At 44.8% G+C, this 13649-nt stretch overlaps 1 long non-coding RNA gene across 4 annotated transcripts; it reads left to right on the top strand.

The window, feature by feature from the left end:
• The first annotated feature begins 1891 nt into the window (after positions 1 to 1891).
• Positions 1892 to 10555, top strand: LOC310902135. Of its 4 annotated transcripts, none has more exons than XR_014586510.1 (5): positions 1892 to 2040; positions 8161 to 8328; positions 9331 to 9425; positions 9614 to 9786; positions 10092 to 10555. It is a non-coding gene; the product is annotated as an uncharacterized lncRNA (long non-coding RNA). The 4 variants fall into 4 exon arrangements; XR_014586512.1 differs by having other exon boundaries at positions 8161 to 8358; XR_014586509.1 differs by lacking the exon at positions 9614 to 9786.
• The last annotated feature ends 3094 nt before the right edge of the window (positions 10556 to 13649 follow it).

Genomic DNA, 13649 nt, shown 5'->3' with positions numbered 1-13649 from the left:
GGATTTCTGGTGGCACCTTGTGGACGCTGCCCAAAGCCCCGCGCAGCTGCACCCCGCTCAGTGGTTTGGAAGGACCTGCTTCTGAACGAGCGAAATCTACTTACCTTTTGGCTTCAGCTTCTTCCCATCTGTTCTGCTAATCTCTTTGAACCTGCTAAGCAGGGCCAGGGAGTGTTTTTGGCTTTTGTTTTGTCAGGCGGGGATGGTTTGACAGACACCGAAACACTTCAGCCGCAGCAAAAATCAGAAGTGTTCATGGGAAGATAGTTTTGACAGGTCTCATTCAGTAAAACCTTCAAGTTCTAATTAAATAGCCCACCAGTGCTAATTCATAACCCCATCCCACAGCCGCCGATGAGCCTGTGCTCGCTGCCAGCAGTGGGGGAAGGCGCGGGGACAGGCAGGGGCGCGGGCACAGGGCCCCACGCACGCTCCCCTTGCCATCCTTGGGCTTCTGCGCAGCGCTGGGGTGCCAAAAATACTTGTTACAATCGGCCACATCTGTTGTTGTCAGCCAAGCAACGGTATTTTTATGATCTACTACGCCATTACACCTCCACAGCAGTGGCACTACACATTTACTACAGCAGTAAAATCCCTGAATGTTGGCTATGGTCGGTGCTGGCCAGACAGCGTGTGGGTGAAGCACATGGAGCGCTGCGGGCCTCCGATGCACTTCTACTGACCTGGGACTGATTCGGTACCTGAGGGACCGTGGCGGTCTGGGGGCTGGCTTCTTCCCTCCTAGCAGCTAACAGCGTACGTGTTCGGTGCTCACACCGCTGAGGGGTGGGGACGGTCTGATAGGCTAAGATGCCTTTTATTTTATAACGTCTTCTTGTAAGCGTAATTCAAATAAAACAACCTCTTCCACTACTGATGACGGTCTGTACCTGTCAGACAGCATTTCATTGCCAACAGGTTTTGTGGAATGATTTCCCAGCTACTGGATCCCAAAGGTCTCCTATAAACACTCAGTCAGGATCGCTTTGGAGGAAAGCCCAAGTCGTGTAGCCCAGCGCATCTTGCCAAAGGACATCATCCAGAAGTGGCAGGGGGCAGAGGAAGAGGCGCCCACTGTTGGCTCTGCCCATGGCCAAGCAGCCTGGGACATCACCCTTGACCGAGCTCCCATCTTTTGAGCAGCCAGCCTTAGGTGAAAGGACACAACCAGAAAGCTGTGTGCATTGCAGAAAATGACGATTTTTTTTTTTTTTTCTTACAGTGAATATGCTTGTATCCTGGTAGCTGTACTCTGCTACAGCCAGTCCCATAAATCCTATCTCAAAAATAATGCGACCCAGTAGAATACCAGTGCATTGCTTACAATTTCTGCCCGAGAGCTAAATTTTTCATGTGAAAATGCATAAAATTCATAAAGCACATAAAGTGCTCTGCACCAGTTTTTATGAGGATGTTCACTGTCATTTAACAAAGGATAACAATAGTAAATCCATAAGGGTGGGAGTTTAGTAAGTTTGCCGTGGAACATAAATTACCTAGTTGTTTAGGTAATTACCTAAATTAACTATGCAATTCACATTACTTTGCATAAATTATGTGCTTTAGCCTAATGAATCCCCTTTATTTCTGATAAACGCCTTTGCCTAATCTTCATTGATCCAGCCGGTACCAGTCCCTGCTGCCCTGCACCTCGCTGCGGCTGAGCCGGGAGCTATGGGCAGGTGCTGGCCACAAGCAGGTCCTGCCATCGGGTTCACCCCTCTCCCTTCAGCATCAGCACGTCCCGGAGGCCTGTTCCTGTGGCTCAAGGGATGTTCTCCTTGTGCTGGGTGGGTGCAGAGCAGGTGCTTTGCATTCTCCCCATCACCTGTTCGTCATCCAACTAACACCGCTAATGGTATCAGCACCTTCCCACGCGCCCAGCCTCCAGCCTTGTATAAAGCAACTGCTCTGTGGGGGCTGCTGGCTTGATGCTGGATGTCGGGCAGCACTGTGGCTTCTTAGCTAGCGACCAAGTTGATGCAGGTAGGCTAAGGAGCAGGACAGAGGGATCCGTGTGGTGCTGCACGCACGGAGGTAGGTGCTGGCTGCTCCAGCAGCTGTCTTGCTCGCAAGTACGAGCACAGCCAGGTGCAGTGTTTGCACTTAGAGGGTGGCTTTGCGTTCAGGGAGCGTTATGGGTAGGTTCACGTGGCGTTTGGCAAGAAGTTTGCTGTCAGTGCAGTTGGTGGGGCAGAGGGAAGAGTTTAAGAAGAAGACACAGATAAATTATTCACTCGTGCTTCAGTTTGTCTCTGGCTGTGCTCAGCACAGCAAACTTGTTTATAGATTTAATCTTTGTTTGTATTTAAAGGTGTGTGCGTAAAAGCATACATGCAAACATAAAAAATGTTTGGTTTGAAGGTAGAGCATATTAGTCAGAGAAAAAAAAAATCTTGCTCCTTAAGTAGCTTCATCTTCATTAGCTGTTATTTGTAAGTCCCCTGGCAGGATGGAGAGTTTTTTTTTATTATATATATACATAATACTATATATTATACATATAATATTATATATATATCATACAGTTTTGGTACTTACCAACGTTGTAATGTAATAAACTTGTCTCCCAGTACCTAAAGGAGTCCCTACAGGAAAGCTGGGGAGAGACTCAGGGAGTGTGGCGATCGGTCAAGGGGTTATGACTTTAAACTAAAAGAAGGTAGGTTTAGATTAGATGTTAGAAAAAAAATCTTTACTCAGAGTAGACTGAGATTCTGAGTATCATCGGGGCCCAGGCTGCCCCGGGAGCTGTGGGTGCCCCATCCCTGGCAGTGCCCGAGGCCAGGCTGGGCTCCTGGCTGCCTGCACACAGCTGTGCCTAGAGCTGCCCCCTTAGCAGGGGTGCCTCACCTGGGTACGTGATGGTTGGGGAAAAAACAAAACAGCCTCCGTAGGCTCTGTCCCAGCTTTGTTCTCTTCACCTCATGAGCCGGGGGTGTTAATCTGTGTTTGCCCGTTTAGATGCAAAGTGTGCCCTGGCCCTCAGGGCCGGACCCAGAACCGAGGGATGCGCCCAGCTGCTGTTTGAGCACCTGCTCTCACCTCGAGCTGTGGGAGCTCAGGCTCCTGGAGCATGTCCCGCAGCCAGGGGCTGAGAAGCCTGCGCTGGGTCTGCCTGTGCCAGCAGCACTCTGGTGGTAGTGCTGTGCGTCCCCTGGGCACCGTGCTTGGGCCCCCAGCACCAAGCTGCTGCCTTCTGGGCTGGGGTCGGTGCTCCCTGGGGAAATGGCACGTGGGGCAACTCCTCCTCTGCTGCTTCAGGGGTCTAAGGACCTCTAGATGCGCTGGAGGTCTCGTTAGGCTGATGGAGAGAAAGCAGACGAGCTGGCAGCTACACAAAGCTTCCATGTTTTCAGCATTTGGTTTTCTTAAAGTGGCTGTAATGCTGCTTGTTTGCCCATAAAGAGCATGGGGGAAATTAAATTTTGGAAGGTGTAACTGATATGCCTGCAGACAGGATGTAAAAGGTTGCAGTGCCGTTTGCATATTGTCCATCTGATTCTTCCCTTGGTAAATTATGTTATTTTCATTTTCTCTTATTATAACTGCAACTTTATCCTAGCTCATGCTTTCATCTGTCAGTCGGCATCTCCAATGGCCAAGGATAATTCATTTTAACTGCAGCTGCTCCTTGCACTGTGGTGCTGTGACTCACTGGTTTATGTTGTAATTCAAATCACATTCCACCCAAAAGATGACATTTTGGGTGCTGTTCTGCTAGCACAGTGCGATGGAAGTTATAGCTCCTGTTTTCTTTCATAACAAGTTCATCCCTGGTCAGAGGAGATCAAGCTGAAATATAAAGCCTGTAATTATCAATAATGTATTTTGAAGTAAACCAAAATCCACTCTCTATTAGTGTCATATGTTTAAAGCAGTTTTCTAGCTAGATGAGGCAATTCCTTAAAGAGAGTAATATTGCAGATATGATAAATATGATAATTTATTTTTGGCCTGGCAATTTTGTGTTATCTGTGCACACAAGTACCTCCTTGGCTGATTGCTTGAAGTATTAAAGGGAATAAAACCTGGCGTCAGGCATCAGAGCAACTGTGAAATGGGGCCAGACTTCTCATATGTATGTATATATATATGCATGTATATATATTTATTATATATTTACACACATTTGAAATGGCATCACAGTGGAAAACATGCTGAAAAGACTGGAAGCTTCTATAATCTCAGTTTATTACTAGGACAGTACAACAAAGTTGGCAGGTAAAAATGCATTACCTAGAGATATTTTTCCAAAACTTTCCAGCACTGCAGCTTTCCCACCAAGTAAAATCTAAGTGGGAGATAAGTTATTTTTTTTCCTAGATGTGCCTCTGTTGGCCCTGGCTCTGGGCACCCCCATGGGGCAGCTGGGGGCTGCGGACTCCTTGGGGTACGACATCCCTGTGTGTTGGCAGGGAGCACCCTGAGCCTTTTTACCCCACCTGCTGCTGGGTCAGGCACTGCTGCTGCTGGGGGAGGCAAGAGCAGGATGCGTGCCTCCTCGGTGGGGAGGTGCTGGTGCCCCCAGCATCTCCCCAGCACTGCCGCAGCTATTGCTTTCAGGGCTATTCCTAACGGTTTACCTTCCATCCACTTGAAGGACCATATTTCAGTTTTATCCACACTACTAATAAGGGGTTTAAGCATGCTGGCTGTATAAAATAGTGTCATTTTTCTTCCTTCACCGAGTAGTGATGCCAGACCTTAATGGAGAGTTGTAACCGGCTTGCTTTCTCTCTCGTTTAAAAAAACAGCTTACATCGAAGCTGGGAGATGTAAAAGGCTGACATCAGATTGTGTTCATTGATCATGTCCCTCGTTTCATTAGGCGTTCGTGGCTTTTATGTCCTGTGGCTTGTATCACTTTTATTTTGCAGAAATTGTTTGGAAAGTAAGCAAAGAAATGCCTTTGTGTCCCAGCGATGCTCAAGTGTGCGTTCTGCCCCCGTGTGAGTTGGAGTTTGCCTGTTTGTTGTATCTCATTCCACATCTCTCGGAGCTCGTGGCATTATAGGCATGGGATGTATGGTGATTTCTAATGCGCAGAAATGGCTGCTAGTCTGAAGAAAAATATTTTGCTATTCAGGAGAAATAGAAAATGAGAAGATGGGAAGCATAGAAGTTCTATACATACATATCTGTATCCCTTTCTGCATATCACCTTGTACACAGACCTAATTTGACTTGATTTCCAGTTTTCACCTGTCTAAATCTTAACTTTACTTCCACATAGCTCATTCCAAGAGGCAATCAGCAGTTGTGCTTGTGATTTATGGATGGCCATCCTCTTGCTGGAGGAGAGGTTTCCTGGGCTGGGCAATGGGAAACCTCATGGGACAGCCAAACCAGGACTCGGGGACTTCCCTCTTTTCCCCCGAGAAATTTGCTCCTCACAATTGGGTTAATTAGTCCAGCTGGACGGTGCATCAAAATCCACGTTCTTCCTGCAGGATGTCCTCTGAGGCAGTTGGTGCCTGTTCTTCTGTCGCTTTTTGCCGTTGGGAAGTCCAGTAATGCCGTGGAATCCAAGCTGCGAGGCCTCCAGCACCAACCTTTTGGTTGGTTTCTTGCATGACTCTGAAATCTCTCTTGGTGTTGACACAATCCTCTTTTTTTTAAAGATAAAGGCATGTTATGGTATATCTCTGTACTTCTAAAAAGGATTAGAAAGTAGGTCATGAAATACAGATGAAAAAATTATGAAAGAAAACAATATTATTTTTCTGGACCAATATCTTTTTTCTCTTAAAGTTCATTTTTTTCTATTTTATATTAAAGATAATGGCAAGATACCAATAGAAAATGTTTTATATCTCAGTGTCTCTCTAAGTACAAAAATCGATCTCTAGAAAGAGTTAAGAAGAAAACAGCTTCCTGGAGGAGCCAAGAGTATGTGCCAGAGCAAGTGATCCTGCTCAAAATATACTGGGAATAAACACTTCGATAAAAACTCCTAGAAACTAAACAAGTGTCAGATAACACCCAATATCTCCCAACACACTGATAACCGCTGTGGTAAGTCTAGATATAACACAATGAGAATCTGGATAAGTAACTGTTTAATATCACTTTTTCCTATTTTAAAAGCCAAGGCTTCAGCTGTGGCTTTTAAATGGCGAGGGCAGTGTGCTGGGCTGAGTCACGTTTCCAAAGCAGTCGATGTGATGGGGGATTTAGGGCTCCAGAATCTGCAAGTGCTTCCTCTGTGGGACTCCTTGGCAGCTCAGCAATATATCACCTCTTCCTATAAGTCTGTCTTCTGCAATCTCTAAACAAGTAAAATACATTTTTTACTCCCATATCCAAGTCCCTAAATAACCCGAAAACTCATTTAACCACCACACTAATAAAATGTAATTCTAACGGATAAGAGGGGGGAAAAAGAGAGAAAGCAAGCTGCTGGAGCTGCTTTTTATCAAATCCTGACAGTTTGACAAAAACAAAGCATTTTGGGGGGTAGGCTCTTAGATTTTGGCCAGATTCCCCCTAAAATAAGTCAGAGCTCTGAAGAGAACCTGCCTGTCATATTTTGGCTCTGGCAGCCCAGCCTGCCTCAGGCAGCCTCTGAAGGTGCAGATCACCTGGTGTAATCCTCTGCTCAGAGGGCTGACTTCAAGGATATCGTGTTTTTCAGGACCCTGTCAAACTGGCCTTTGAAAATCTCCAAAAATGCTGTTTGCCCAACCCTTCTGGGTAACCTCCTCCAGTATTTATTTCTGTCACTGTAAGGAGAGGTTTTTCCCTATGTGTATTTGGAATTCACCATTTTGCAACTTTTGACTCTTTTTTGTCCTCTTTTGAATTTTTCACTTTTGTTTTGTGGTGAAACATGCTTGTTTTTATTAATTCAGAATTAGGAGTAAAAACATATACAGATTTTTTTATTAAAAAGCTCCTCCACAAAACAGAGGAGTCATGATCAAAAGCAAATACAGAGGCTGCATGTGCTCAGATCCATCCAATTGGTCTTCTGGGGTCTCAGTGGACTTCTGCATGAGCAACATGGTCTGTCCTGGTGAATGTGACTGTAAGAGTAGTTCAGGGATCATAAAATGGGATCAGAACATGCATATAAAATAATAATTCTTAAACTTATTAAGGTTCCTTCATATAAAATCCCATTTACATCCTTTATTTTCTATTGGGAAATTAAAGATTTCTAGTAGTAAAATTTTTTATTCTTGGGAGACTTAGCATTTGCAGCCTTCTGCTTTCAACATCTCTGTAGCAGGCCAAAGAACAGGGCCAAGTAAGAGTTGGCCATATTCTCAGAGATTAAAAACCATCACCAGCTGAAATCCCCCCGGTGGTGCCTCCTGCTATACCTCTAGCCCAGGTATGCTGACATGGGGCAAAGAAGTTCTTATTCTGACACAGATTCGAAAAGCAGAGCAGATGGATTTTTGTTTAGCGTGGTTCCCATATCATAATCACAAAGGACAAATCAAGCTGAGCATTTCTAAGAGGATGCTAGGAGCTCTGACACCACGTGGCCGGGGGTAACCGAGCATGGGGACTCCAACTCACAGTCCTACAGCAAGCTTACACAGATCACGTCGTGCTTTGGTTTTAATGTCTGTTTTACAGGTTCCACGTGTTCTGCATTGCCATATCACAGAATAGCCAAGGTGGGAAGGGACCTTCAAAGATCATCTGGTCCAACTCCCCTGCCGAGCAGGATCACCTGGAGCACTTTGCACAGGATGGCACCGGGGGGGGGGGGGGGGGTTTGAATATCTCCGAAGGAGACTGCACAACCGCTCTGGGCAGCCTGTCCCAGTGCTCTGTCACCCTCCCAGTAAAGAAGTGCCCCCTCATATTCAGCTGGAACCTCCTGTGCTTAACAAAATGTTTTTGAGAAGCTAAGCCTAGCAAGCTCCACTGAAATCAATGATTTAAGCCTATTTAAGCCATAAAGAGTTTGCATCTGAGCTTCAGTATGGAAAGTTTCCGTAATGAGTTCTGACCAGAATACTTGAACCTTTTGGACTCGGTGGTAGCAAATAGGTAGGAATTTGTGTATATTAGGAGTTCTGGAAAAAAATTCAAACTATTTTCCTGTGCTGTCAAGAGCCATCAGTAGATGTCAACGTACAGTGCCAGAAGTACTATAAATTCCAGAGTAACAATATAAAGGCATTTTTTGTATCCTAGGTGACCACAATTTTCTTCTGCAAATACTGAAAAGCAATTCTTTGCCCCTGTGTCACCAGCTGCGTGGAGAAGCACTTAATACCTGTGCTGGATGGATGGCGAGCAGCCACCGCCCCCTGTGCTGAATGGTGCTCGGCAGGGAGCAGCGAGAGCAGTGACCTCTGCAAGGTGATGTGCCTGCGATTCACCAGACAAAGGGTGAAGCATTTTTTTTACCTTACTTTTTTTTAACCATACTTTTACCTTATTCTGATGTGTTAAAATATATGTGCTGCTGTTTTTTATGGAAATGTTTAGGTTTGGCAAGCTACTGCAAATGCTCCCTGTTAATTATGTTATTTCCAGATGGCATGAGGGGTCTGGCATGGGGGTGTTGGTGGGAGAATCGTTACAAGAAGACATTACAAGAAGATGAGCTGGGTGCTGATTTAGGGTGGGGAAGTAAGCTGGAGCTCTTCCTCCTGAGCCAGAGCTGCCTTGCAAGCTGCCTTTGCTCTGCCTTTCTCCAGGGAACCTCAAGGATGGTGAAACGACTCTAGAAAATACAATCTGAGGCATTTTTGAAGACGAGTCAGCTGAGAACATTGGTCAACCACTGATTATGATGAAATTCTAGTTTCTAATCAGAAAAAGATCACTGCTGTAATTTTAATTTTTCATAAGCTGTACTCTAAAATGCAGATTCATAAACCAGTTCATTTAAGTCCAGCTGAGCTCTCTTTGTATTTTACAAGCTATTATGGACAACAGATAATATTAAAATGAATATTGAAAATATTGGAAGTATTTTGTTTCCCTCCTTACTCCTGAGCAAGCAAGAGCACATTTGTTGTTCTCCTCGCATACATGAGTAAATTCAAATACTTTTAAGCTGTGTGGTTGATGCATTTCATCTCACAGCTATGTGATCTTCTGTCTTGTCACCATCTGTACAAAGGTTTCTTTGTGGCCGCCTGGTTTCTCTCTCCTGTGGGATAGGGTCCGGGTGATCACGGTCCCCTGCCTGGCATTGAAGGTTTGGGGCTGCCCGGCAGGGTGGGTGCTGGGTCCCATCCCTCCCACCACCCAGAGACGTGGGCAGGTGGCCCTTTGGCTTCAGGTAGGTCAGGGTAGATAGGACAGAGGAAATATTGCCTCCCTGGGTTTATAACCTGCAATTTTCCTACACAGGAGGATGAAAATATCCTAGAAAAGGAATGCAGACTTCCAAAGGTCATGGGGGACACAGTGGGATCTGACAAGGCAAGAGAAGAAATATTGCCCAGGTGAGGCTATTTCTCAGCTCAGTTTTCTTTGGGTATCTATTACAATGTTCCTCCAGGTTTAATTGCTGACAGTAATTAACTATGTAGGTGGCTGTCTTTAATCATCCCATTTAATGAGTCAGCCCATACTGCAAATGGTTGCTAGAGATAATGCTGTGCTTCCATTTTTTTCTCTGGTTATCATCTAGTCCACCCTAAGTTCCTGCAGCAGCAATTTGGTGCGACCCTTCCTTGCTCTCTCCTGCTGCGCGGAGCCACCCCATTTATTAACTTTCCCAAAAGTCCTTCTGAGGCCTGATAATGTCTGCCAGAACTGGCAGGGGAGGCTCAGACACTGGGACATGCTGCTGGTTTCCTACAGGTAAGCTGAGGAACAGAGAGAACATGCTAATACAAGCAGATGGGATGGTTTGGTCTTGACAGCTGATAAAGTTAATTGCTACATCTTGATGCTGGGCATTTGTGATGCTTTGTCAAAGAAGATATCAGCTATGAAAATCCGAATTTGTCAGTCACCCAAAAAAATGGATTAATGAGAGAGAAAAGACACAATGTTTGTTATAGCTAAAGAAACCCCAGATGAGGATTAGATAGTTTAGATTTTTTTTCTGTTAGAACACAGTGAAAATTGTGTGTGGTTTATAAGACTGTTTCTGCTGCTGACAGGAGCTTATGGACAGGTGACCGCAGCAGAGGGTCCCTCCCTGAAGCGCTGACGCCGGGCCCCCCATGCCGGCTGTCCCGGGAGCCCCGCTCGGCTCCCCGCAGGGCTGAGGACGGGGAGCACACCGCAGCCAGCTCTCACCCTCCTGCGCTGCGCCCGCGCTCAGCCTCGGCTCTTCCCCATCCGGATGGGTGCGCGAGCTGCAGGGGGCAGGGTCCGTGTGCGATCTGAAATATAACATCACTTGGTTTCCTCTTGTTTGTTTTTCAAACTGGTCATACTTTTATTCTTTAAGACACTTTCACCTTTGCTTTGTTTGAAACATTTTTCCCTAACAATGTAATTACTCATAAAACACAGCAGACCTTTCCATTCTGCAAACCTTTGCAGTTTTGTTCCACGATATCTTAGCTAGTGTTTGACATAAAGCACTGATTAATAAAGAAATTTTGATTGAATATGTTTTACCCATATGTGTGGCTGTGTATCTGTGTGAGAGTATCTTTTTAGTTTAAATCAGTTCCCTAAGAGAGAGGAAGTCATTCAAGGTAGTAGCTACATAGTAAGCTACATTCTCACCCCTTTGCTTTACAGAACTGTCATGAGAATTAATCAGCTGGTACACCTTGGCATGGAATTAAAATATTCTATTAAAAAAAACAACACACACAAAAATAACAATAAAAGGATATATTTAATACTAAGTACATAAAAAATAGGAAAGCCTGGAGCAAAATGCATCAGTTCTTCTGTTTTGTTGAGATACTAAGAAGCAGTCACATCATCGAAACCAAATGCTGAACATGCTGTTTTCATAACATAGAGTAATAGGAAATGATTTTATTACTGTGTGCTTAATTCTAATAAATGATTGTCTGTGTCTTCTAAGATGACATGAAATGATGATATATTGTAAAACACAAAAAATAGAGAGATACAATCAAATTTCTGGGGGTTGTCATAAAATTTGTTCCCACAAAAGCAGTGTGGGGTTATAACATATCATACAGCTCATGGCACTTTGACATGTCTTATTACTGTTCTTTTCTGTCATCTTTAAGCAAATCAAATAATACTCTTTTAAATCAACTGGTATTCATTTAAGTAAAGAGTATTTGGTCCTCATCAGATCTGAATTTGAGCAGAAATCATATTTCTGAGGGCCACATCTTGCACTTGACTCTGAAGTCAATTCCTTATCTCCAGCTCAAAGCTTGAAAACTAATTCCCTGCCTTGGGAAGAGCTTGGAGACAGCCTGGCCACGATCTGCTGGTGGGGAAAACTCGCTGTGGATTCATCTGCATCGCGGATGTCTTCCCGGCGTTGCAGTTCTGACAAGCAGCCCCTGCCGTTTGTTCCATCGTTATTTAATTAACACCGGCATTTCCAGCAGTCTGACAGGCTCCAAACTTGTCTCATTGTGACCCTTCCGTTGTGTTTGAAAGATGAGCTGTTACCAACAAGAGGCAACGTGAACTGCAGCTGAACAAGGTGCTGGGGCTAAATGATACACTGAGCTTCATCCGTGTCCTTTCCTCTCCCCTGGCCTCGCATCACCTTCAGCCCTGACGTTCCTGGCACCCGTGGATCCAGAGCAGAGCATAACATGCGCCTAAAGGAGGAGAGCTGGCTTCCAAGTAACAGACACCTCCATTAGCTTTAAAGACATTGGCATGCCAGTAAGAAAATAACCCCCAAACCCAACAATTTTTACAGTGCATTGTGAGGGAAATGTTTTCCACAAGGAAAACAAGATGCACTTTCTGTTCAAACTCCCCCCCCCGCTGTGGTCACTGTGGCTGGAAATTCAGCTTTGACAACAGCTGTAAAAATTCTAACAACAACAAAAAAGATGATTACAAATGCTACAATAATGCTTTCTATTACGTTCTTCAAGAACATTTCTCCTGGAAAATGTGCTGGCCACACTATGGCAGCCAGGGCATGGTGTTACTTTGATTGGCCAGGCTTTTGGGGTGGAATACAAAACCCCCTAAATGCACATCGTTGTCATATTTGAGGCTTCGTTTTCATGGGTGAATATTGCTTTTTGACTAATGTAAACTTTATGTTATTATTTGGTACTGAAATTGTTCTATGAGATTTCATTTCATAATACTCTTAGGGTCATTTATACACATGTAATGGGTGGATAAGTTAGATGAAGAGCCTCTCACTGACACTGTGCATCCTGTTACACCAAAGCCTCCATGCTAGGAACTGAAATAGATACCAGCACAACTTTGCCGTTTCACCACGCTGTTTCCTGGCCAAATAGCCATTTGCTTTGCTCCATTTCAGCATAGCAGAGACAGAGTGACCGAGATTCATGATGCTGGAGAGAAGGGGAAATAACATGATCAGCAGCAAGGGCTAGCGTGCTGTGTTTGAGTGGATTGTAGTCATTTATCTATGCACCACAGATGGGTCTGCCCATCCTGAGCACGCCTTTCTTTGATAAAAGCCTTCTTGGAGATAGGGAGAGATGTGTGATCTAATACACCATGTGTTGTTTTGTCTAATAGAAAACAGACTTTGCAAATGAGCTCCTGAGCACTTTAGCAGGGGGTACTTTTGCTCTCATATTTGCAGTTTTCAATTCAGGTGTTGACAGCCATGACTCTCACAATGATACTGACACTTAAGACTTGTGTGAAGGTCAATTTTTAATTGTGCTTTATAGATCAAAGAAACGTCTATATCAGTATAGTTTAATAGTATTGATTTCAGCATGGAGTTATCAATTATTGTTCAGAGTTCTCTGTTCTCTTGCTGCAGTCCTGCAGCCCTAGCAAATAGTTAATGTTTCGTGGGGCAACCTTTAACTAATATCCGTGTCAAAAGTGAATTCCTGTGTGCAATCCCTGTTCCTTCATAGAGTGCTTCTTGGGTAAATAAGGCATTCGTCGCTTCCGAGGATTCTGATACCCTGAGAACACTTTCACTTCCAATGCCATGTATCAGCTCTTTGCAGATACTGCTGCTGTATAAACAAGGCAACAGCTCAGCTGTGCAGGAGCTGCACCGCAGGGCAGCAGGAGAAATGACTGTCGTTATCCTAGTGCAAAGAAAAAGGAAAAGCAAAGAAACACGACCATTGCATGCAAAGTCATGACTGAGGGACTGACGAAGCATCGCACATACAAAGCGCAGTCTGCATGACTCTAAATGCGCCCGTGTTCTGCTTTTACTCAGTAACGAGGAGATGCTTTATTAGAGTCAGACACTGATGACTGTGCTGCTTGCAGCAGCAGCGTGGTGGCTGGTGGTGAAAACAGATGGTTTCTGCAGTACCGTTCCTGTAGTCCTTTCCCTTTGCTTGTTTCTCTTCATCTTTTTTGCAGGCTTCACGTACATCCCTGTTCCCCAGCTGATCTCTCGCTGCACTGCTGGGTTCGGTCTTTGGGGATCTTCCTGATCCCTTCTTCTTCTGACAGTTCCCTTCGTCTTAAATCCCCATCTCTGCTCTTAAAAGTCTCTCTGTGTAATTATTTGCTGTTTGTCAAGAGGCTGGGAAGGCAGCCTGGACCCTCAAGTATGTCTTGAAGGCAGGACCATT

Source organism: Anser anser (assembly GCF_964211835.1).
Source record: "Anser anser genome assembly, chromosome: 7".
Taxonomy (NCBI): domain Eukaryota; kingdom Metazoa; phylum Chordata; class Aves; order Anseriformes; family Anatidae; genus Anser; species Anser anser.
This window is presented reverse-complemented; position numbering and strand designations above follow the sequence as displayed.